The sequence below is a fragment of the Canis lupus genome, chromosome 2 (assembly GCF_011100685.1).
Source record: "Canis lupus familiaris isolate Mischka breed German Shepherd chromosome 2, alternate assembly UU_Cfam_GSD_1.0, whole genome shotgun sequence".
In the NCBI taxonomy this organism is placed as follows: Eukaryota; Metazoa; Chordata; class Mammalia; order Carnivora; family Canidae; genus Canis; species Canis lupus.
In genome coordinates, this window is record NC_049223.1 from 60,836,128 (window position 1) to 60,860,481 (window position 24,354).

Consider the following 24,354-nt stretch of genomic DNA (forward strand, 5'->3'; position numbering starts at 1 on the left):
CAGTCATTCTGAAACATGTTCTGTGCATCCGGATTTCAAGAGTAGCTTAGCTGGGTAGTTCTGGCCTGAGGTTTCTCATGGGGGTTACAGTCAAGATGTCAGGGCTGGCTGGAGTCATCTGGAAGCTTGGCTGGGTCTGAACATCCAATTCCAAGACAGTTTGCTCACACAGCTGTGGGCAGCAGTTCTCAGCTCCCTTCCACGTGAATCTGTCCACAGAGCAGCCTGAGTGTCCACAATATGGCAGCCCTCTGCCCCCAGAACAAGGGGCCCCAGAGGGACCGAGATAGAAGGCACAGTTCTTTTTGATCTCTCTTCAGAAGTCACACTGTATCATTTCTGCAATATTCTACTAGTCAGCCCTCTTCCATATGGGAGGGAACTATGAAAAGGCATGAATATCATGATGCAGAGATCATTGGGGCCATCTTGGAGCCTGGTTACTACAGTCACTGACACATATGTGTGACTTAACTCAGCACCAGCTTTCCTTTCGAAGAAAAGACATTCCTGAGATCCTGAGCATCTGAGTGCCTGGGTGCCAGAGATAGAAATCCAGTTCAATAGCCTTTTCTAAAAAAGTTTTTGTTGGTTCATGTAACCAGGGAAGCCAAGAGTGGAAGAAATAATAATGATAGTGTTTATTGATCACATGCTATGAGCTAAGTACCTGCTTTAACTCATTTAATCCTCACAAAGATTAAGAACTTGAAACCATCAGTACTTTGTTTCTTTTTTAATTTCAGCATCTACATCAGTGTTGGCCATCTTCTCAGAATTCCCCAGGTGGCAGGTATACCATCACCATTAACTCAGTATCCGTGGCCTTGAGAGCTGGTGATCCAAACAAAGGGAAAGAAAGAAACGGTTTCAATTGGTTCATCTCAGTTATAAAATCCCAAGGAAGAACTCTGATTGGCTCAATTTGGTCATGTGTTCATTACTGGGCCAATCACAATGGCCAGGGGTGTGGCAGGAAGAGGAAGTTCCTTGAAGAAAGATAGGGTGCATCGTAGAAAGGGCAGATGGAAAGGGTGCAGGATGGGAGAGGGAAAGAAGATCTGCAAAGAGGTTTGGGATGCAGGTGATGAGAGAGCCATCGGTCAGTACCTCAAAGGCCAGGATCCCAGGCTGGTTACTGCACGAAGGGCAAAATCAAAGGCAGACCACCTCAGCCCTTTCCGACCAGCAGATTCCATCTGGCCGAGATGGACATGAGTCATGGCCCAACTTCTGGAGCTTCCCCACGTGAGTATCATCCCTAGGAAAAGAGCTGAGTGAAAGTACACCTGGAGATTCTGACGTCAGACCCAAAGTGGGGTACAAAAGTGCACATTCCCTTACGTCTTATTTTTTATCTTAGTTAGGAGCTTGCAACTCCGTAATATTTCCCTGTTTGTCTTTTTATAAAAGTAGCTTTTCTTGAAAAGATCTTTAGAGCCCCCATGGGCCCTATGGCTTTGATACCTCCTGGGGAACTACTGGGTACCATGGAGGTCTGCTGATGTGACTCAAGAAACTTGGAGACAGGGGTCAACAAGAACCAGATCCCAATGTCTTGGGAGGGTGACAAGGGAGAGAAGAATGGGGTTGGTCTGGGGGAGCTCCTGGGGACTCATGTTTTGCTTAAAGTCAGTAGAATTTTAGGGCTTGGCATCCCCTCTTCTCTTCATGGTCCCTCTACCTCTTTTCCCCTCTGACACTTGATCCTGAGCTGAGGGATACACTTTGTCCTGGGGATTCTCTAGGAGCTTGGTGCATCCCAGAGCCTCATGTTACTGAGCACTTGATAAATATTCACCGAGTGACTTGCTGCTTTGGAATTTGATGATAAAATCAGGCTCTTCCTAATTTCCTTTTGGGTCGTTAGGACAATCTTTTGCAAATATTTTCTAAAATAAGAATTATTAAATACTCTAATTATAAATACCATTCTGTAAAAATAGCTTAATAAGTGCCAAATAGAAGAAGTTTAAATACAATTATAAAGTGTAATCATTCTATTTTAGTACATGTGCTGCCGAAGTGAGCACTAAAGTGTCATCATTATAAAAGAGTTAGTAGGGTACTAGAGTTCCCCTTTGTTCAGGTTTGCCATGTGACAGTGACTTGTCGTCATGCTTTTCTTTGCCAAGTCAGCAAGAGAGTCTCGTTTGAGGGCAACAGTTATTCCATTTGTCCTGTGTCCTCTCCCTGCCATGCCTGAGCAAACTCAGATATATGCCAGCCCTTCCCGAGCTCCCAAATATTAAGGTGGAGTCAGGACTGTTCTTGAGGTCACTCAGTAAGGTTGGGACTTGGGGTCCCTGTCACATGCTCTCACTGATTTTCCTAAGACGCTCCCTTATTGTCCACATAACAGTCAGGCCAAGAGGTCTCCACACCAGGGTCTGTCTTCCCAGCAAAGCTCCTGACCTTTTGTGTCCTAGAATACAGCAGAAGAACAGGATGGCACAGCCTGGCTGGAAATAGTACTTGGGAAAAGGCCATAGACTCAACCACTTGCTCCACAGCATGCAGAGGGGCCATTGCCAAAAAATATAATTATCCAGAAATGTGGAGCAGAGACACTGCAGGAGAGAGGGGCTGAGCAGAAGGATGAGAGGGGAAGGGAGGCAGAGGCAGTGCCGATCTGATGGGTGGGCAGAGTCCCTCTCCATCAGTGGTGAGCTGTGACCAGGGGCGAGGACACATCCACAACTAAGGTAGACTGGTCTGTCAACTCTGACCTTCTAAGAAAGCTGTCTCGATGATTCAACCCTTCCAAGAAAGAGGCCCCTTCCATCCTGCAAAACTGTGGATGTTCATCCTCACTCTGCAAAGAGAGAATCAGACAATCTCCCCTAGAGGAACCCACCTGGGTAGGGTCCCGGGTCCTCAGATGGGATATTTGTGATGGGAGCAAAAGATGGGTGACCAGTTTGCCTGTGGGGAAACCACAGTGGAATATTCTCATCTCGCTGCCTCTGAGGTCTTTGGCTCATAGATTTTCAAGCATCTGCTGAGCTTCTTCTGAGTCAGGTTCCACTCTTGCTCTGGTTCTCATTGGTGTGACAGTTACAGCACATTGGTATTTCTCTTTGCTCCAGCAACACCCTCTTGAAGTACAATACAGGAGTATTAGTGGCAGGTTATAGGACCTCTCTGAATTGATACTAGTGTCTCCAACCCTGAGAACGCGTCATAACACACACCAGCACATAAGTGTGACATTCAAAATATTTAACAGCTGGGACCTCACTGGCATCAGAGCTGGCAGGGTCCTGAAGACTCCTGCTGTGTGCCAGGCATTGACAGGTCAGTCTGTGAGTCATGGGAATGTCTGGGAGGTCCCAGGGTAGAACCAGAGCAAAAGAGGGGACACTTGGGGATCTCAGGGCAGCACTCTTTACCAACTGCCATGGAACTATTTCAGGATTTTCAAAACAGAAAGAATTGGATATCCACCTACAGAATAAGAAAGTTGTATCCCTTTCTTATTCCATACATAAAAATTAACTCAATATATCAGAGAATTGACTATAAGAGCTAAAAACTATACAATTTATAGAAGAAGATATAAACATAAATCTTCGTGACTTGGGGTATGCTAAAGCCTTCTTTATTTTTTTTATATATTTTTTATTTATTTATGATAGTCATACAGAGAGAGAGAGAGAGAGAGAGAGAGAAGCACACAGGCAGAGGGAGAAGCAGGCTCCATGCACCGGGAGCCTGACGTGGGATTCGATCCCGGGTCTCCAGGATCACGCCCCGGGCCAAAGGCAGGCGCCAAACCGCTGCGCCACCCAGGGATCCCTACTAAAGCCTTCTTTAGATATGACTCCAAAATCACAAGTAGCAGAAGAAAAAAAAAAAGAAAAAGAAAAACTTGACTCCATCAAAATGTAAGGCTGTGGGGATGCCTGGGTGGCTCAGTGGTTTAGCGTCTGCCTTTGGCCCAGGGTGTGATCCTGGAGTCCTGGGATCCAGTCCCACATCGGGCTCCCTGCATGGAGCCTGCCTCTCCTTCTGCCTGTGTCTCTGCCTCTCTCTCTCTCTCTCTCTCTCTCTCTGTGTATCTCTCATAAATAAAAAATAAAATCTTAAAAAAATGTAAGGCTGTGCTACTATAAAGGACACCATCAAGAAAGTAACCAGAGAACCATAGAATGGGGGACATAATATTTGCAAATTATATATCTGATAAGGGAATTGCATCTAGAATATATTTTTCAAAAACTATTACAACTCAATAATGAAAGAAAAATAACCCAATTTAAAAATGATCAAAGGATCTGAATAGACTTTTCTCCAAAGGTAATATACAAATGGCTGATAAGCATGTGGAAAGATGCTCAACATGATTGATCATCAGAGAACTGCAAATCAAATCCATGATGAGACATCACTTCACACCGTGAGGACAGCTGTAATCAAAGAGTCGAATAATAACAAAGGTTGGACAGGATGCAGAGAAACTATCACCTTCATAGTTGGTGGGAATGGTGCAACCCCTTTGAAAAATAGATCAACAGTTATTCAAAAAGCTAAACATTGTTTTTATATGACCCGGATTTCCATTCCGAGATATATACTCACGAGAGATGAAAGCACACATCCACACAAAGCTCAGACATGAATCTTCAGAAGTAGCAGTATTTGTAACAGCCAAAAAGTGGAAACAGCCCAATGTCCATCACCTGATGAATGGATAAACAATATGTGGTCTGTCCATACAATGGGAATACTATTTAGCTATGAAAAAGATTGAAGTCTTGACATGTGCCATGATGTGGATGAACCTTGAAAATGTGTTAAGTGATAGAAGGCCATTGTAAAAAGATTGCATGCCATATGATCCCATATATGTGAAATACTCAGAATAGGCAAATTGATAGAAACAGGAACTGGTTTCCTAGGGTTGTTCCAGCTGGGAAGAAATACCGAATGACTGCTAGTGGGGCAGGGTTCCTTTTTGAAACAATGCAAATGTTCTAAAATCTATGTAGTGATGATTGCACAACTCTGTATTTTAAAGTCTGCTGAATATTGTACATTTTAAATAGATGAATTACAATCCATGTGAATTATAGCTCAAGAAAGTCACTGGATATGTCCCACTGGGGCAACACATAAACATACTACTTAAAGACACTCTCCAAAATGTTCAGACACGCATGCCTACACGTATGCATATATACGCACTAAGCAAACACAAGAAGAAGGAGAAAATTGGTTCGACACCAATAGCTGTGAATATTCCCCTCTAAGGCTCCTCTAAGTGAATTTTTGTTGCAAAGCTTTGGCATAAGAGGTCTCGCTGAAAACACATAGAATTTTATCTCCCCCAAAGAATAAAAAGCTTTTGTAACCTCAAATAATTATGTTCTGGAACTTTCTTATATGGCAAGCTCCCTGAGTCGTCTCTATAGCCTTCGTACAGTAACAGGATTCCATAGGACAGTATTTGCAGGGAGACCTGCCAGGGGCTTATAAAAGCCTGGTGCTGTTATCCCCTCAAAAAGCAGACAACTTCCCCCTGACGCCAGTAAACTGCTGTCACCTCACACTAACCTAGGAGAGGTGGTAGGGGAAGATGTTTTCCAGAATATTACAGTGCAGGGATGCAGCTCTGAGTGCAGGGAAGATGGAGGCTTTAGTGACACACCCTGTGGCTAGGGTCGGGAGCCCCCAGTCACACACCATGTGGGAGACTTGGAGAAGGCTGGTCGACAGGTAGATGAAACCCTTGTCTTCATCAGGAGGGCCCCGCAAAGCTCTGAAATGCACTCACAGGTTAACTGCCATTCCAGGCAAGATGGGTCCAGGTTGGAAGGAAGGCCTTCCTTCTCAATGGCTCGTCCTTGGTACTGCTGCCTGAGGTCACAACCATACACTCTGCTATGATGACAGCTGGTATCTGACATTTGTTGAGCACTCTGATAAGCATCTACAGGCTTATCTTGTTCTAGCCTCAAAGCCACTCACTCAGGTCAAAGCTATCATCGTGCCCCCTCTGCAGGTGGAGCACCAGAGTCTAAGGGGGACAGGGTGAAGGTCTGGGCCCAGGTCTCTGCCTAACACCGTTGCCAAAGTCCTCATCACTTACGCTTCAAAGGCAGGTGCTCCGACCCATACTTACAAACTAATAATTAGGGGAGAGATAGCAGAGGAGGGAAGAAGCTCGTTCTTTTCTTTCCTTGGCCACAGTGAATTACTGCTGAACTCAGCTTTCATTAGTGAATTACTGTCAAAACTCTTGAGAAGCAACATTTTGGAGGACAGAAGGGTGGGGGACAAATAGCCTCTCCAAGATAAAAGGAGAGAACAAATGGAGTGGAGGGTCTCTTACACTGAAGAAGTCTTCCTGCAGGTGTTTAGGAAGACAGCAGGACCAGTACGTTAAGTAAGATAGGGGAGCACAGACGCCCTCAAAGGCTGGGCCAGTCCCCTGCCCTTGGTCGCACGGGGACCCAGATAGAGGCCTCCTCACCTAAGGCTCCACGAGCTGTCCCCTCACAGAGGGCACCCCCTCCTTTTCTCTTCCTTCTGCCTGTGCGCATGTCAGAGACCCGTCCTGTAGATGAATGAAAAGGGGTTGAGGAAACCCATTTGCCCAGCCTGAGTTCCTCCATAGATCCACACTAAATGGCAAGGAGACCGCAGGCCAAGAAAGAGCCCCAACTGGGGCCAGACACACTGAGTTCGAGCCTCATAATCAACTCTAACAAGCCGTCCACTTGGGTTTCTTTCTTTTCATGTTTTTATTTTGACATACTTCTAAATTTACAGAAAAATTGCAAGGATCGTACCAAGAATTCCCGTAAACCCTTCACCCAGATGCCTCAAATGTAAACATTTTACCATATTTCTCTCTTTCTCATCAACGGATAGATAGCCAGAGACAGGCAATACTTGTTTTAGGTACTTATCTTTCACTTGTATAGATATATGAGTATATCGGTATTTAGATTTATCTATATTTACACAAGTGATAGCTATGTAAATATAAAGATCTCCACATAAAAATATTTATATATGTGTACAGTACACATATACAAGCCCATATCTACCATATACACATGTATGTGTATATATGTCCAAGAATATATGTAATTTACACTATGTATATATATATAAGTTGATACTTCCAATTCCGATCCAGCAGGGCCGAGTTCGTCAGATCCTTGTGCTCTCCGTACACGTCCCTCCTTTGTCAGTGAGAAACCTGGCTACTATGATGCACCATGTCTTCCCTTATTAGCCCAATCCCAGAATACACAGCATTTTCAGAATTGCTAACCTCTACGATTACAAAAAAGGAACCAACTTTCAAGAGCTAAAGATTCACACTGAGCTCTTTTGTCTTTCATCCAAACGCTGTTTCAAAACCACCGGGCTCTGCTCTCCCAACCCTTCCTTTCAGTGTGGTTTATTGTTTCATTTGAAATATAGTTCAGTTCATTTGTTTTCACTTGTACCTCATTTTAAGATTTTCCGCCAACCTTGATGATTTTACTCCCTTTTTTTTTTTTTGAGTGCATGACATTATTATCATGGTTCCCAAAGTCAGAATTGAACCAAAAACATATATTAAGAGAGGCTTTACTTCCTCCCATTCTTTCTTTTTTTTTCAACCCCCTTCCCACCCACTTCCTAGAACTAACCAATCTCATTAGTTTCTGTTTTATTCTTTTAGCTGTTGTTTTCTTGGCTTTGTACAAATATTTTCTTTTTCCCTTCCTTTTCCTACACAAAAAGTAGCATCCTGCTTGAGCAATAGGTCCTGGAAATCACCCCCACCCACCTAAGTCCCAGATGTCGTCTTCATTCTTTTGTACAGCAGCGTAGAACTCCACTGGGTGGACAGCACCACAATTGTTCAGCAAGTCTAGTAGTATTTAGATTGTTTCCAATATTTTGCAATTACAAACAATGCACCAAGACATAACCTGGTGCATTATTTTCACATTATTGGAATGCCATCCACTTTTAAGTGTTATGTAACAGTAGGGATTAGATCCAACTCCATGTAATAGAAAATCCCAAATAACAGAAATATATAATGGGTTATTCCCATATGCATGACAGAAGTCCAGAGGTAAGCAGTCCAGGGTTGGCACAGTGGCTCCTTCAGGGCCGTCAGGGACCCAGGCTCCTTTTGTCATTGTATTGTTCCATTCCTAGCGTGTTGTTTCCATCCCCATGGTCACCTCGTGACCCAAAGTGGACCTGACGCTCCTGCCATCACATCTGTGCCCCAGAAAGAAGGAATCAAGGGCAAAGAAAAAAGGGAGGGCCTTCCTCAGGGATTATTCTTTTATGAAGACATTCTGGAAGAATCTCTCAGCAATATCTACCTGCATCTCATTGACCAGAATTTAGTCACATATGTACAAGGGATGTTGAGGAAAATAGTCCTATAGCTGGCCACAGTACTGCCCTCAGTGATTAGGGCTCTTTTGGTGCAGAAGCAGGAGAGAATGGGTATTGGCCGGGCAACTAGCAATCTCTACCCCATGTTACTACAATTAACTTTGCAGCCCTTCCATTCTACTATACAACCTGTGAATCTTCTGTGAACAAGAGCAGACAAAGTCACCTCCCTCCCTAGAGTAGTTTGGGACAATCTTAGGAGCACTTTCATCACACCCAGCCAGTGCGAGGCCCTTCCCCCTTGGGGACCAGAAGCACCCTGGAGAAAGCAGCCACTGGGGACCACCTGTTATCTACGCCACGAGGAGGGTCAGATGTTTTCACGAGAAGAGGAAATACAATGATCCTTCAGCAAGCAGAGGAGATAAGCCCAGAAGCCAGATGCCACTGTCTCTCACCAGGCGCTAAAGGAACAATGTACTCAATGTTACCCGGAGAACCAAATGTATCAAGAGACATTTAAAAAAGTCCCCCGGTTTGTCCCAGGGGGATAGGAACTGTCCTAGGAAGCAGCGTTAAGTGTAACCTGAATAATGTCAGAGGGGCCAGAGGAGGCAGCGCTTCTGGGGTGAGTTTGGGAGCAGAGGCGGGGAGGGAGGAGCGTCGGTTGGGACGAGCAGGGGACACAGCTGCCAGACTCAGACTCCGAGACAAGGAGGGGAAGGGGACTCCCAGGGTGGCACGGCGAGAAGCACCGGGGTTCTGGTGGCCAAGGGACCCCGCCTTGATGGGTGACAACCATAAAGTCACTTCCCCTCTCTGGGACCTCCATTTGCTCACCCACAAACTGCTCTCTAGTTTGGAGCAGGTGGGAAGAATTCAGTGATGGATTAAAGCCCAGCAAGGAGGTGGGGCTCATGAACAACTAGCCTATCTTGTAGTGTGCCAGCTGCCGGGCAGTCCTCCCGCAGGTAGCAATATCCGGTCACCAGACCCTCCTGCACTGGACGGAGCCTTCGAGAAGGCAGGAGAGCACGCGCCTTCCTGGGGGAGGCCAGAGTCCCCTGTCTCCCTGGGACACAGTTAAAGGATCTGCCTGTTCTCACGGCTGAGCCTCGTTACCCTCTGCTACGTGAGGCCGGAGCAGGATGGCCCCAGGGGCCGAAAGAGGCCAGTCCACCTCAAGAGGTGGGACATTTTCGGTTTCCTGTTTCCTGCTTCAACATGCTGGTTCTAAAGGAATTTTGTCCCCAAGGCACTGTTCATTAAGAAATCACTTTCCTCATACTCAGGACTCCTAGGATGTCAACCTGTAATTTAGCCTTGTCCCAGTGTCCACTGGACGTGCAGCCCTGGACATGTCTCAGCCTCTGGAAGCGGCCCTCCCTTCCCCCTCAGGGTGTTTTGAGAAGCCAACAAAAGCTCTGCTCTCCATGGTTAAGTACCAGAAAGTGCTCATGCCCATAAAACCAACTCGTGTGAAAAAAGCACATTCATTCTTGTCCATTAAGCTCTTGAATAAGCCAAAAAGAAAGAAAGAGAGTGAGAGCGAGAGCGAGAGCGAAAGAAAGAAAGAAAGAAAGAAAGAAAGAAAGAAAGAAAGAAAGAAAGAAAGAGCTACCATGTATTGAGCACCGATAGGTCACCGATCTGCTAAACGGCAGAGCTGAGATTCAAACCCAGTGCTCCATCACCCCAAACCTAGACTCTTAAAAAGTTAGACCTTCTGGCAGAGGGCCTTTCTGAAGCTCAGAAGCAGAGCCTAGAAGCAAGGGCGCAGGACGGGTATCCTGTGGTGTGGGTGTCCCCAGGAGCCTTCCTCCTCCCGGGCGGTGCCCCCCTCCCTTGAAACCCAAACTCCTCCCTTCACTTCTCGGCCACAGTAAAAACCAAAGTTTATTTTCGTTCCCTCCCTCCCCATGTTAAAGGAAAGCAGAGCTTGGGCTCCACATTCCATTCTAAATAAGGGATCGGAGGACTGTTCAATCTAATTAAGATGATTTGGCAGTTTGGAAAGCCATATTTCACACACCCACGTGCACACAGGCACACACCCTGTGCGCACACACACACACCCTGTGCACACGCGCACACACGCACACACCCTGTGCACACGCGCACAGACCCTCTAGGCAGCCCCGGCCCATCATCCCCAGCCAGGTGCTCTGCCGCCAACCTGGGGCCGCAGAGGCATCTGCCCCGCCACTGCTCCTCTGCAGGGTCTGGGGACGGTCCGCATGTCATTGCAGGGTGGTCGCTCAGATGGGGACAGTGAGTCACCCGGCTCCTTCTCCTGCCTATTGATTGCCTTCTGGGACTTCCACGGCTCGGGCCCTTGCGTGCTCCAGACAGGAAGGCAGCTGTCAGTTGTGAGAAACTAGGGTTCCCTTTTTATTCATAATTGAGTTTTTATTGGTTGTTCTGAGGATCAGTACAGACATTTCAATTTGTACACAGTTCTTAATGTATGTACCGAAAATCTAAAAAATCATGTGGTTGTGATTCTTTTCTAAAAGTTATTCCAGTGAACTTCCAGCTTAAAATTTGGAGGCAAATTTTCCTTAACAGTATAGAAACTAGGGTTCTGCCTCCAGGACGGCATCAGCTGGAGGGCAGGGTGCGGGCGACCACTACCAAGGGCAGCGATGGGCTGTAACCACCCACTCAGGTCTGAGGCCTCCCGTGCCCTCCTTGGTGATCAGCCAGCGGAGGAAGGGGGTCCTCTAAGACCGCCCTTCTCAATACGTGGTCTGTGGACCAGCATGTAGGTGTCACACAGGAGCTTATTAGACGTGCAAACCCCACATTAACACATGCACAGGAAAGTTGGTGAAACTCTGCTCTCAGTTGAAAACCTGGAGGCCTCTGCCACCCACCGCCCCAGATGCAGATTCCTTAGCTTTCAGGGCTGAGTACCCGGCCAAATAAAGAAAAAGCTCTGCAGGAAGAGAACTTTGAGAAATATTATATTCCATGTTCTTCTCCAGAACACACAAAACCTATCAGCACATTAGAGGCACTGATAAGTCCTGCATAAAGGAACATTTACTTTTTTGTTTAACTGAATGCCTCCTAAATTTATTTAACCATTAAATATTCTTTTCATAGAACACCCACTGATGGAATATATTTGGGGAAATATTACCCTTACTTGTGAGAGGCAAGCACAATTCCTCATATTATCTTTGGGAAAAGAGCAGCTGTGGTGTCCTCACGACAGTACATCTTAACAACCAGGTCTGAGACCTCAGGATGTCCAAATCAGGAACCTATTTCATTTTTTTTAAGATTTTATTTACTTATTCATGAAAGACACAGAGAGAGAGGCAGAGACACAGGCAGGGAGAGAATCAGGCTCCCTGCGAGAAGCCCGATGCAGGACTCAATCCAAGGATCCCAGGATCATGACCTGAGGCAAAGGCAGATGCTCAACCACTGACCAACCCAGGCACCCCTCAGGTACCTATTTCAAGGGTGACAGGAACATTTACATCACTTACCTTTGACTAGGGCCACACCCAAACCTCTTCAGGATTCCAACCTGGATTCCCATGGTCCCTCAAACTTAACATGCCCAACCCAACTGCATTCCAGAATACTTACCTATACCAACAGGAATCTTCTCCCAGGCTCCAGAACTGTGTCTTTACTCCCCTGACCCCTTATTGCCCTTCACTCCTCCCCCACCCCCTTTGCCTTGTCCCCTCCATCTGATCAATTGCCAAGCTGACTCTATTTTCTCTTTGTCACGTTTGTCATCTCTTCCCACTCTGCTCCCTCTCCTTATGACTAAGCAGGCGTCTTGTCCCTTAAGCACCTCCCTGTCCCGATTTCTCCATAATTCATCCTGCCCACTGTGACTAGAAGGATTTCTCAATGCATGGATGTGCTTCTGTCATTCGCCTGCTCAAACAAGTTCAAACAATATCATCACCATCAGCATCCTTGGGGATGACATTTACCAAGTGCTTGCTTTGTTCCGGTTCTCTTCCCATTTTGAAGACGGGGATGTTGAAGCACAGAGAGGGTAAGAACTTGTCTAAAGCTCCACATGAAGTAAACGGTCGCAAGAAGATTTGAGGTTTAGGAGATATGGCACCAAAAGCTTGGTGCTTCCTCCTTGCATGGCACTACCTCCCTTCACAGACCCTGGGCTGAGGTCTCCCTTGGCCTTCTGTTAGCCCTGTATGTCCCTTCTTTCTCACCCAGGCCAAGCCGCCACCATAGTGGAGTATGGCACCATTACTCATCTCCATCCATCAGCACCGCCATGAAATCTTTGCTGAAACACATTTCCTCCACTCCCAGCCCCACCACCCTCCATCTGTGTTTACTAGGATCCTCTCTCATCCCGAAGAGATGGCCGTCTTTTAGAGGCCCTTAGCCTCAAAAAGGCTTAGTCTACCTGTGTCTCCTTTTGCCAAGCCTCCCACAGGGTCGGTGGCCCTCTGTCCCCTCCAGTCCATCCTGCACCCTGTTTTAAAAGATCTGGAGTGAGCTGGAAAACTTCTTATTATAGAAATACACCAAAAGGAAATAACATTTCAATTCAGCACATTATTTGTTGGGCACTGCCAACATCTGGAGCCGGATGAGAAAAACTTACAGCCTGGAAAGACAGGGTGTTCTTTTATTTAAACCCCATAATATCCCATGAGGTCATTAAACCACGATCATTCTCTTTCTATAGAGGAAGACTCAGAGAGGCAGAGACAGTTTGCCAAGGTCACACAGCAAGTAAACGAGAGAGCACAAAGTCCCTCCTGAGCAAATTGCCTCACGGGATTTTTTTAACGTGTTATTTTTAATTGCAAGAGAAATATAAATGTGTAAAAAATAAACCAAACAAATCTCAAACAATACCAAAGAGCATAATGGCAAAATGCCTCCATTCGGATTCTGAAATCACTAATACTGTATATTTCTAGGTGTTTGTATAGATCTATAAATGTACACGTATATTGTATGTATATGTGCTTATATCCTACGTACATACCACCCACCCACATAGGCAGGTGTACGAATACTGAAGTAGTCTGTGCATGAGCTCCTGAACGTTTGCTCTGTGCACTCAGCAGTCTCTCCCAGGCATTATTCTAGGCTGGCCTGTGTGCTTTGCACCAAGGCCAGGATTAGTGAGAGCGGAGAGGCGCTGGGCACTTTCATGACGTCATGAGCACCTCCTGAAATTTTGCATCCGAGGCAGGTCTTTATTTCTACCCCAGTTCCCCACCCTGCCTTGTACACATTTTATTTAATCCTCAGAGGGAGTCCATGTTGTCAGAAAATATAGTTGACCCTTGAACAATATGAGGGTTGGGGTGCTGAGCTACCACACAGTCGAAAACTCAAGTATAGGTCTGACTCCCCAAGAACGTAGCTACTAATGGCCCATTGTTGACCGAAGCTTTACACTCACAGTTGATAACGTGCATTTGGTAGGTGACATGTATTCTCTATTATCTTCCTATAATAAAAGAAGCTAGAGAAAAGAAAACATTATTCAGAAAATCGTAAGAGGGTGCCTAGGGGGCTCAGTCAGTTAAGCATCTGCCTTCAGCTCAGGTCATGGTCCTGGGGTCCTGGGATCGAGTCCCGCATGAGGCTTTCTGCTCAGCAGGGAGTCTGCTTCTCCCTCGCCCTCTGCCCCTCCCCATCTCTTTCTGTCAAATAAATACATAAAATCAAAAAAAAAGAAAAAGAAAGAAAGAAAGAAAGAAAGAAAGAAAGAAAGAAAGAAAGAAAGAAAGAAAGAAAGAAGAAAGAAAGAAAGAAGAAAATCATAAGGAAGAGAAAACACATTTCCGGTCCTGTATAGTCTGTATCAGAAAAAATCCACATGCAAAGTGGACCTGCAGAGTTCCAACCCATGTTGTGCAAGGGTCAACTGTATGATGATGATGGTGGTGGTCTCTGTGTCACAAATCGGAAAATGGAGATGCAGAGATGTAAAGAGATTTGCCCAGCTTGAGTCCAGGCTGAACCTCAGGCTGTGTGTGTAGTTCCTAAGTCCTGGTCTACACCATAGGGCTCCATTGGAGCCTTTTTTAAAGAGTTTTATTTATTTATTCATGAGAGACACAGAGAGAGAGGCAGAGACATAGGCAATGGGGAACCTAAGGCAAGACTCGATCCCAGGACCCTGGGATCATGACCTGAGCCAAAGGCAGACACTCAATCACTCAGCCACCAAGAGGCCCCTCTGTTGGATCCCTTTAAGATTGAGGAGTTGCACCAGTGAAGCCTTCCCCTGGCAGACAGCTTCCTGAGAAGAGCAGGGGGGCCAGAACACTCTCGAGGAGGGAGGGGTCACGGAGGAGGTGGCATTTGAGATGAGTGGTGCAGCACGGCTGGGATTGCAACAGGTGGCACGTTGGGGGGGTAGCGCCCAGGGGAGGGAACTGGAGGCACAAGGGCCTGGAGGTGAGGAAGGACCGGAGCTGTTCCAGGACAGTCGGGTTTGGCTAGATGGGGTCAAGTGCTCAGAAGGCAGTGGGGAGGATTCACGAGATGAAAGGCGTGCCAACCCAGGGGCCCCCCTGGGCGGGGTGGGAGGCCTTCACCCTGTTGTGCGCAGGGGCAAGGTGACTTCTCTTAGGGCTGGAGTGGGCACCAAGCCTCTGCTGCGCTGGCAGCTGCCCCCATCTCTGCGCCTCGGCCTGGAGCAGGCCATTGCCTTTTCTCACCGGAGAAATAGCAAGAGAAGCAGACGAGCCCCTTGGGCTGCTGGCATCTTTCTGCCTTATATTTTGGCACAAAGGCACTCAGCTCTAAAGCATGACCCAGAAAGTTCTAGTGAGTCACGCGTCGTGGGCTGAGTCCCAGGGGTGCAGCTGGGCGGTCGTATGGCAGGGGCTGGTGTCTGGGTCCCGGGCGAAGCCAGGGCAAGAGGCAGGTGTGAAGACAGGGCGTGCCCCGTGCACGTGATGGTAGGAAAGGGCCCCTCTCCTCCCTCGCCCTCCACGGAAAAACATCTTCACTTCTGCAGTCCTCACAAGCATGAGAATTTCTTCTGAGGGAGGCTGGAATGCCCAGGTTTTAGGAGAGCAGGCTCTTTCTCAATTATTTGTGTCCAGACTGCCCTTTCTGTGGATCATCTGTGGAAAATTGTTAATCCCTTAATGGGCTCCAGAGCCACCCAGCTTGTTTTGCTGCTAACCCCCATCATGCACTCGGCGTGGCCTCCCAGAGCGTCTGTCTGGCCTCTCCTTTGAGATCTGTATCCTCGGCCCAGAGAGGCGTGTCGGGGCCAGGGCAGAAGCAGCTGGATTCACAGCTCAGCCTCACACAAACAGCTTCCCCCCATGCCTCCCCTCGGCCCACTCAACTACCTCGTGGCCCTTCCCAGGCCGCTTCCGGCTGGAGGCTCCGTGGGAGGAGGCCCGCCGGTGCCCACCCTCGTGGCCTCACTGCCAGGCATCCAGGAGGTGCTTGCTAAATTACCAGAAGAAATGAGTTTTTCTAATGGGGCTGCTGCCAAGCTCCCCTAGCACTTGACACCTCGGTCACCTGACAAACACCACAGGCCTCTCGTGGGCGTATAGGGCCAACTGAGTTTTCCAGGAACTCCCCAACAACTTTTTTTTCTTCTTCTTCTTTTATTAGATTTTATTTATTTATTCATGAGGGACACAGAAAGAGACAGGCAGAGGGAGAAGCGGCTCCTTGCAGGGAGCCCAATGTGGGACTCGATCTGGGACCCCAGGATCACGCCCTGAGCCAAAGGCAGACGCTCAACTGCTGAGCCACCCAGGCATCCCCATTTCTTCTTTATTATAGAAAAATATGTATAACATCAAATTTACCATTTTACCAAGTTTAAAGTACTACTATGCAGCCATCAAAAAAAAAATGCAATCTTGCAATTTACAAGGACATGGATGGAACTGGAGGGTATTCTGTTGAGTGAAATAAGTCAATCAGTGAAAGACAATTCTCATATGATCTCACTCATATGTGGAATTTAAGAAACAAAACAAAGGATCATAGGGGAAGAGAGGAAAAAAATAAAACAAGAAGAAATCAGAGAGGGAGACAAACCATGTGAGATTCTTAACTCAGGGAAACAAACTGAGGGTTGCTGGAGGGAAGGTGGGTGGGGGGATGGGGTAACTGGGTGATAGGCATAAAGGAGAGCACGTGATAAGATGAGCACTGGGTGTTATATAAGACTGAGATATATATCTAGATATATATATCTATATCTATATCTATATATCTATATATATATATATATCACTGACCTCTACCTCCAAAAATAATAATACATTATATGTTCATTAATTATGTGTTAATTAACATTTCATGTTAATTGAATTCAAACAAATTTAAAATAAAATAAATAATAAAGCGCACAATTCAGTGACTCTAGACTATTCAGTGTTAGACAGTCATTGCCACCATCTAGGTTCCAGAATATTTTCGTCACTGCCCGCCCTACTCCAAAAACCCTATAGTCCAAAACCCTAAACCTAGGCAACCAGTTTCTGTCTCCATGGATTTGACTATTCTGAACATTTCATATAAATGGAATGCTACACTATGTGGTTTTTTTTTTTTGCATCTGTCTTCTTTCACCGAGCATACTGTCTTCAAGGTTCATCTTTGTTGTAGTGTCTAGCAGCACTTTGTTCCTTTTTTGGCCAAATAATACTCCATGGCATGGATGCACCCCAGGTTGCTAATCCCTCCACCCACTGGGGGACTTTCGAGCTGCTTCTATCTTGTAGCTATTGTGAATGCTGCTGCTATGAGCCTTCGTGCACAAGTTTTTGTTGGAATATTTACTTCCAATTCTTTCAGGTATATATACCTAGGTGTGGAATTGCTGGGCCATATGGTAATTCTATGTTTAATTTACTGGGGGAACTGCCAAACTCAATTGCCACCTTTTCCTAAAACACATTCATGTTGATTCTAGGACATTCAGAAAATGCCTGCACAGTAAAGCAGAAGTTAAAATCACCTGAAATCCTGGCACTGAAAGATACATATTGTCAACTTTTCTGAACATTTCCCACCATGATTCTTCAAAATGCCTTAAATATGGGGTGGCTCGGTTGGTTAAGCGTCTGCCTTCAGCTCAGGTCATGATCCCAGGGTCCTGGGGTCGAGCCCCACATCGAGTTCCCTGCTCAGCAGGGAGCCTGCTTCTCCCTCTCCTTCTGCCCCTCCCCACTCCCAATTCGTGCTTCGTTCTCTCACACTCTCTCACTCTCTCAAATCAATAAAATCTTAAGAAAAAAAAAAAGAATCCCCAGATACATGGTATACCTTCCCTTGAAAAGTTTTTACAAAGACAGAAAAGCCACTTAATGCCACCTTCTTGGTGACACTCAAGGCTATTTAAAAGTGCAAGGTCACTACTCCCCTCTTCCTTTCCTTTATTTTGCTCCCTAGCCCTTCCCTGTCTTCCTTATCTCAATAGCGCTTAGTGTAACCTGTCAAGGCTGGAGTTCTCAACTGTTTTGCTCGCTGCCCTGCGTGCAGTAGGGACATGGTAAGTATTTGTCGAATAAATTCATATTCATGAATAAACGAAAATGCAGTGGCCAATTTAAGAGTGAACTGCTATTTTATTATTTTTTATTGTTTTTAAAGATCTTATTTATTTATTCTTACGAGACACATAGAGAGAGGCAGAGACACAGGCAGAGGGAGAAGCAGGCTCCCCATGGGGAGCCGGATGCAGGACTCGATCCCAGGACCCCAGGATCATGCCCTGGGCCAAAGGCAGATGCTCAGCCACTGAGCCACCCAGGCATCCCTGAAAAGCTATTTTAACTGTGTTTGTCAACGTGCGGCAGAAATGGTTGTGTATTATTCCTCATGGGTGAGCAGCCACCCTGGAAATCTCTGCAGCCGGCCTCCTCCTCTGAAGAAGGATGGCATGCCTTAACCTGGCCATGGACATGGCCCCTGGGAATTCCATCAGCTGGGACCAAGGCCTTGCCCGCCCTTGAACATTCTGGGTTCTGTTTTGCAGGAGAGGCCCTGCTCATTTCCATCACAGTCCTGGAGAGGCCTGGAAAAGACGGTCCTGAAAGATCTCCTAACAGCCCAGAGCCCATTTGGTCCTAATTTCAGGACGGGCTTCTTCCGAACTCTAACCGAAGTCAAGGGTCCCCAGGGGAGACCATGTCTCTGCCTCCACCTCCCTGCCCAGGTCAGAGCAATTCTGCTGGCCACCTTGTCACGGGCCCGCTCCGCTCCTGATATTAGTTACAGATGATGGCAATTAGAGGCCGAATCTCCCTGGCTCCTGGTCGAATATTGAGACAGGGCTACAGCTATTTTAAGATTTTAAGCAGATTTATACTTAGTGCTTCAAAGACGGCCAGGCAGCAAGGAAAATATGGTAACTGTTGCTTTAAATTATAGCTATCATTACTTCAAAAGGAGATTCAATCAGAAACCACTGAAGACTAAAACTATTTACATCTCCTGACACTTAAAAGCAAGCGAGCAGTTTTAGCCTGTCAGCCTTGGACATGTTGGCTACAAAGAGAGAGGTACCTCACTGGCCGGCGAAGGAAAACATTTGCAAGGAAGCAGGAACCGAGAAGGGATCCTGGGGGTCCTCCCACTTGCCTGCCTCTCTCTCCCACGGTCTCGGAGGAATTCAGGGTCTGGGGCCCACAGCAGTCTCCAAACGCCTGGCAAACCGGGCTCTCCCCAAGGCCAGGGGACTGCCCTTTCCTGTCTGGCCTCTGGCCTTCGGTCCCAGCCCTGGGGAATTCCTGTCTCATCCCATTAATACGAGTCCCAGGACAGGACGGTCCCCTGCTTCTTCTGGGCTAAGCTGCACAGACAGGACAGGAGGGCTGGGTTATGTATCAATCAGAATCTGAGCCGCAGACGGGGCTCAGAAGTGTGGGCGCTGGAGACGGACTCCTCCGGGATAGACTGTGGGCTATTTAATTTACTAGCTGTGTGACCTCAGAGAAGCCACTTAACCTCTCTGAGACTCAGCATCCTTATCTGTAAAACTGGGGTATTGCACAGGATTTCTGAGAAGCTTAAACGAGACGGTGTGCATAAAGCATTTTATTAACAAGGATAGCGCTAGATGCCGTAATACATAACCCCTCTAATTTCAGCATCGCGACACAATGAGATTTATTTCTCACTCATATGACAACTCAGAGAAGGTGCTTATGGTCCCTAGGCAGCTTTTCTCCCTGTGATGATCTGGGGATTCAGGATCCCTCCATCCTGTGGCTAGACCATCTCCTAGTGTTTCAGAGTCCCCCGCGGCCGGTCTCAGGCAGGGCAAGAGTGAGCGTGCCAGGTGCCAAGGACACATCTTGGAAGATCCATGAAGGCAGCAGTCGCCTTGCCCTGTGTGTCAGTGCCTCTGAGAAGCCCCCCTTTCCCTCCCAGTCTGAATTAGAGGTCCTCCCTACATGCTTCCCTAGCACTTGTGCTTCTCTGTATCTGTCGCAGCCCCTGGAATGTAACTTTGCAGGCAGAGCCTGAGCCTCTGTTGCTCACAGCCAAATTCCAGAGGGACTTTGCACCTGGCACACAAGAGGGGGTTCAATAGATGCTGGCTGGAAGAATTTAAGAGTAAGATCCAGAACCTTGCCACATTCCTGCACACGGCAGATGCAGATCAGCGAATGGTGCTTAACAGGTGATTAGTGAACATTACTAGCTGGTAAATTTAGAAAAAGGATATACAGGCATTCTCTATACTAGAGGCTAACTATGGCCTGTGGGCCAAATGCGGCCCACCACCTGTTTTTGTAAATAAAGTTTTATTGGAACACAGACCCCATCTGTACATGAGGAGGGCTGAAAACCATCCCCAGATGGGCTGCTGCCTCCTGGGGGGAGCTCCACACAGGAAGAGCTCACTTGTTGGGTGGACAGTGGCTGTCACCTGCCACAAGCACTTAGTATACTGTTTTCCATTAACGTTGATATTATTTTACTTACTAGTGTTTTATTTTTTTTAAGATTTTATTTATTTATTCATGAGAAACACAGAGAGAGAGGGGGCGAGGCAGAGACACAGGCTGAGGGAGAAGCAGGCACCATGCAGGGAGCCCAATGTGGGACTAGATTCCAGGACCCCAGGATCACGCCCTGGGCCAAGGGCAGGTGCCAAACTGCTGAGCCACCCAGGGATCCCCCCTTACTAGTGTTTTAAAGCAATCTTGCAATTGCACAAAGGAGATGCAGGGAGATGTGTGATTACTGCAAGGTTACAGCTGGTACGCGGCAGAATGAGGATTAGAACTAAAGTCTCTTGGCCTCTGACCCACCCTGGAAACTAGGAGAAAGAATAAGAAGTTTCTACTTTGCGGGCTTTTTGCTTTAGACAGGCAGGGACCTTGGAAGTTTTGCTCTAGGTTTCAGGAAGCCGATGTTTCAGAGCTGCTGGCCATTTTGCAGGTTGGAAGAAGGTCAGCTCTGTTTTTCCTGGGTTCTGGAATAAAACCTTCCCAACCTGCAAGGCTCATCTGCAATTCCTAGCCCAGTATCACTTGCCCCCACCACCTATGTGATCTGGACCCTTTTTCCAACAAGAAAGTCATGGCAGGTGTCGTGGCCAGGCCGGTGTTCTCCAGGTGAGAGCTGGTGCCTGCCCATCCCTGGTGAGAAGGTATTAGAAAAAGGCCGCTTCTCCCTGCCCCCACCCATGGCTCACTCTGCCTCCATCCTGTCCGGGGCTCAACCCAGCCCCTCCCTTGCCTCCAGGCCCCGGATGGCCTAAGTAGTCACACACACACTACGTGACCTGAAGGACAGCCAGGGTGGGGCCCGTGGTGGCAACAGATGAGTCCCTTTCAGTTCTAGAGTTTTTTAAAAATGAGGAGTGTGTGGGGCAGCCTGGGTGTCCCAGCGGTCTAGCACCACCTTCAGCCCAGGGCCTGATCTTGGAGACCTGGGATCGAGTCCCATGTCGGGGCTCCCTGCATGGAGCCTGCTTCTCCCTCTGCCTGTCTCTGTGTGTGTGTGTGTGTGTGTGTGTCTCATAAATAAATAAATAAATAAATAAATAAATAAATAAATAAATAAATAATCTTTTTTAAAAAATGAGGAGTGTGGGAGAGAGACCCCATTCTCTAAGTGGGTGCGGTTGTTGGCCTGTTTTTCTGATGGGACGCCTTCATTATCATGAGACACACCCTCAGGCTATCAAGGATGTGCTTAAACTCAAGGAAGCCTCACGTCCTGGCTGTTTTCTGGCAGAGGAGTATCACTGTAGAACCATCAGATGTCCCTGAGGGGCAGCCATCGATTCCCAGAAGGAGCCAAGCCAAGGCTGAGACCCCGGGTGGTCCAGGGTGCTGGTTCTCACCCACACTGCTCAGGGCCCTAGGGAACTTAGGTGGACCTGGAAGCACAGCAGGCAGGGAAGATGTTCTCCCACACAACACGGCTGTAGGCAGAACCTGACAGTGCTGGGCATCCGTGTGTCCCGTCCCCTCAAAGCTGCTCCCCACTCTCCCCTCCCTGCTCTATGGCCCAGAAGGCTGATCCAAATAGTCAGGTTCGTTCCCACACCCTCCCTGCTCATCTGTCCCTCGAACCCCCAGCTATCTCCTGATATCTCCTTAGCAATAGGGAGCCCAGCGAGGGACTAGAGGAGGGAGGCAGAGAGGAAAGGAGGAGAATGAGTTGGGGCAGTTACCCGCCAGCTCCCTGTGGGGCATCCAAGACAGGCCAGGAGGGGGCTCAGCAGGTGGCTCGAGAAGACCCTTCCTGTCTGGATTCTCTCGTCTGGATTCTGATAACGGCTCCCTCCCTTTGTCCCTTTGGGCAGAGGGGCGCCACAGCCCTGCTGTCATGCCTTGCATTTCTCAGCATCCTTGCCCACATCCTTGCAGATAGTGCCTTGTGAAGCTTCCTCAAATGATCCTAAGTGTCAGCTGCTGCAGGCCTGACCTGGTGGTGACAGTGCCAGCCCTCGCCAGACCCTGGTTTCCATCAGCCCCCGTGACTGGCACAGCCCTCCCAACCTCATCAGGGAGATGGTTGTGAAATATGCCCCCCTCGGGAAGGGCTCAGGGAGACCAGGGAACCCCGCCCCTGCCAGGTGGGCAGGAACCCCAGGCATTCCAGGAAAGGCCACTCTACAAGTAGCTGATAGCCGTAGATCTTTCTAGGCAAGAAGCTGGGAGCATTTCGACCACAGTGAATGGTGGGGTGGGGCGGCCAGGCTAAGGAGAAGGACTGAAGGAGACAGTGAGCCCTTCCCTCATCTTCTTACTACCCCCGGGGAATTCCGTGTCCAAGCGGTCGTAAAATACCCACCTGATTTAGGAGGAAATGGTGACAAAAGATGTGGCACCACCAGGAACACTCGTCCTCGTGATAAGTCGTGGAGGATTTAAAAGGGTTGCTGACATTTGCCGTTATGTATCTTTTCATTAGAGGTAACTATCACTTTAAGCAAATTGTTTCAGGGCCTGGAATGTAGCAATAAGTGATCTAATTAGTGTAGGCTGTAATTTAGGAAGGTTCATTATGTCACAGACATTATGACTCCTGGGTATTACTAAAGGACTCATTTGTAGCCCTTCGAATGATTTTCTCATGAACACACATAATGTCATCCATCGGACTAGCACGGAGCCTTAAGAAGATCGACTGGACGAAGCTGAAACTCCAGGCTTTTTTGGGAACTAGGTTTCAGGATAGTGGTAATAAACGGGGGAACAGGTAGTTCAAGGAAAACCGAGTTTCGACAAGAGCAGCATGGAACCCTTCAACTCTGCCACCCAATGTCAAATACGTCCCTTAGGACGAATGTGACATTCGTTGTGAACAGAGCAGCCTCTAACATCTAAAGATTTTAGCTCTTTGGGAGCCAGAGAGTCTGAGAAATGGCTGGCTTTGAGGTTTAGTCATTTTCTTTTGTATTCTCAGTCTCCAAAGAAAGAAAGCACACCTGTGATATCCATAGTCACAAAAATAAAACATGCTGTCAGCTGAACCACCAACTTGGGATTGTGTTACTGGGGCCAGGCCGAGGCTAGCCCGCTACTGTCTACCTACCTGTTTGCCCTTTCGTCCTGGGCATCCAGGTAGACTACATTTCCCAGCCTCCTTTGCAGTTCGGGTGGCCATGTGACCCAGCTCTGGCCAATGGGAAGTGGGCAGAATTGATGGGCATCGCTGCGGGGCTGGGCGCATCCAATCTTAGCGCTGAGCTCCTGTTTGCTGTCAGGATGCAGTTAACGGGGTGGAGGGTTCCGCGGGTGCAGGGGGTGATGAGAGCACCACCAGATGGAGAGGCCCTGAGTGACCTCCGTGGGGTCTCCTCCTCCATGGATGGACACGGGGCATAGACCGGACTAATCCCATGCCTATGGGGCCCCATTAAATCCTTGTTCCTCAGCACCCCCAGCCAAGATCTTGAGCAGCTCTTTTTATTATTTATTTATTTATTTACTTATTTATTTACTTATTTATTTATTTATTTATGTTCAATTTGCCAACATATAGCATAACACCCAGTGCCCATCCCATCAAGGGCCCCCCTCAGTGTCCATCACCCAGCCACCCCCACCCCCTGCCCACCTCCCTTTCCACACAAACCCCCCCCTTCTTTTCCCACAGTTAGGAGTCTCTCATGTTCTGTCTCTCTTTCTCATATTTCCCACTCATTTTTTCTCCAAGCAGCTCTTTGTGTTACAGGAGCAAGGCCATTCTTTTCCCGGCCTCTAAATATTTTTTTTAAAGAGTTACAGAAACTTAACCAATTTCCAAAACTTTCAACTTTATGAACATTCACAGACAGGAACAAAGCTGGCGTCCAACACGGTCAGATCTGCTCCCCGGGAACAATAGTCGTCAAGGGCAGGGAGTTAGTCTCTTTGCTTCTGATTGGATGGGCGCGGATGGTGGGGCTGGAGGGAGGCAGCATTCTGAGTGTCCGGCCAGGGTCACGGGGCAGGTGTAACCTCGACGGATCACTTGCACACACATCCAGGAGAGAAAACTAAGGAAAAACTTCCAGGGGCTATGCCAAGATCAAACAGC

General features: G+C 47.6%; 1 long non-coding RNA gene across 2 annotated transcripts; it reads right to left on the bottom strand.

Moving 5' to 3' along the window:
• Positions 1 to 20: 20 nt before the first annotated feature.
• LOC119870040 lies at positions 21 to 22,760 on the bottom strand. 2 transcript variants are annotated; one of them, XR_005355031.1, is made up of 5 exons: positions 22,624 to 22,760; positions 4,582 to 4,682; positions 2,858 to 3,098; positions 1,111 to 1,261; positions 21 to 834 (listed from the first exon to the last, which is right to left on the bottom strand). It is a non-coding gene; the product is annotated as an uncharacterized LOC119870040 (long non-coding RNA). The 2 variants fall into 2 exon arrangements; XR_005355032.1 differs by lacking the exon at positions 22,624 to 22,760 and adding an exon at positions 6,476 to 6,560.
• Positions 22,761 to 24,354: the final 1,594 nt, after the last annotated feature.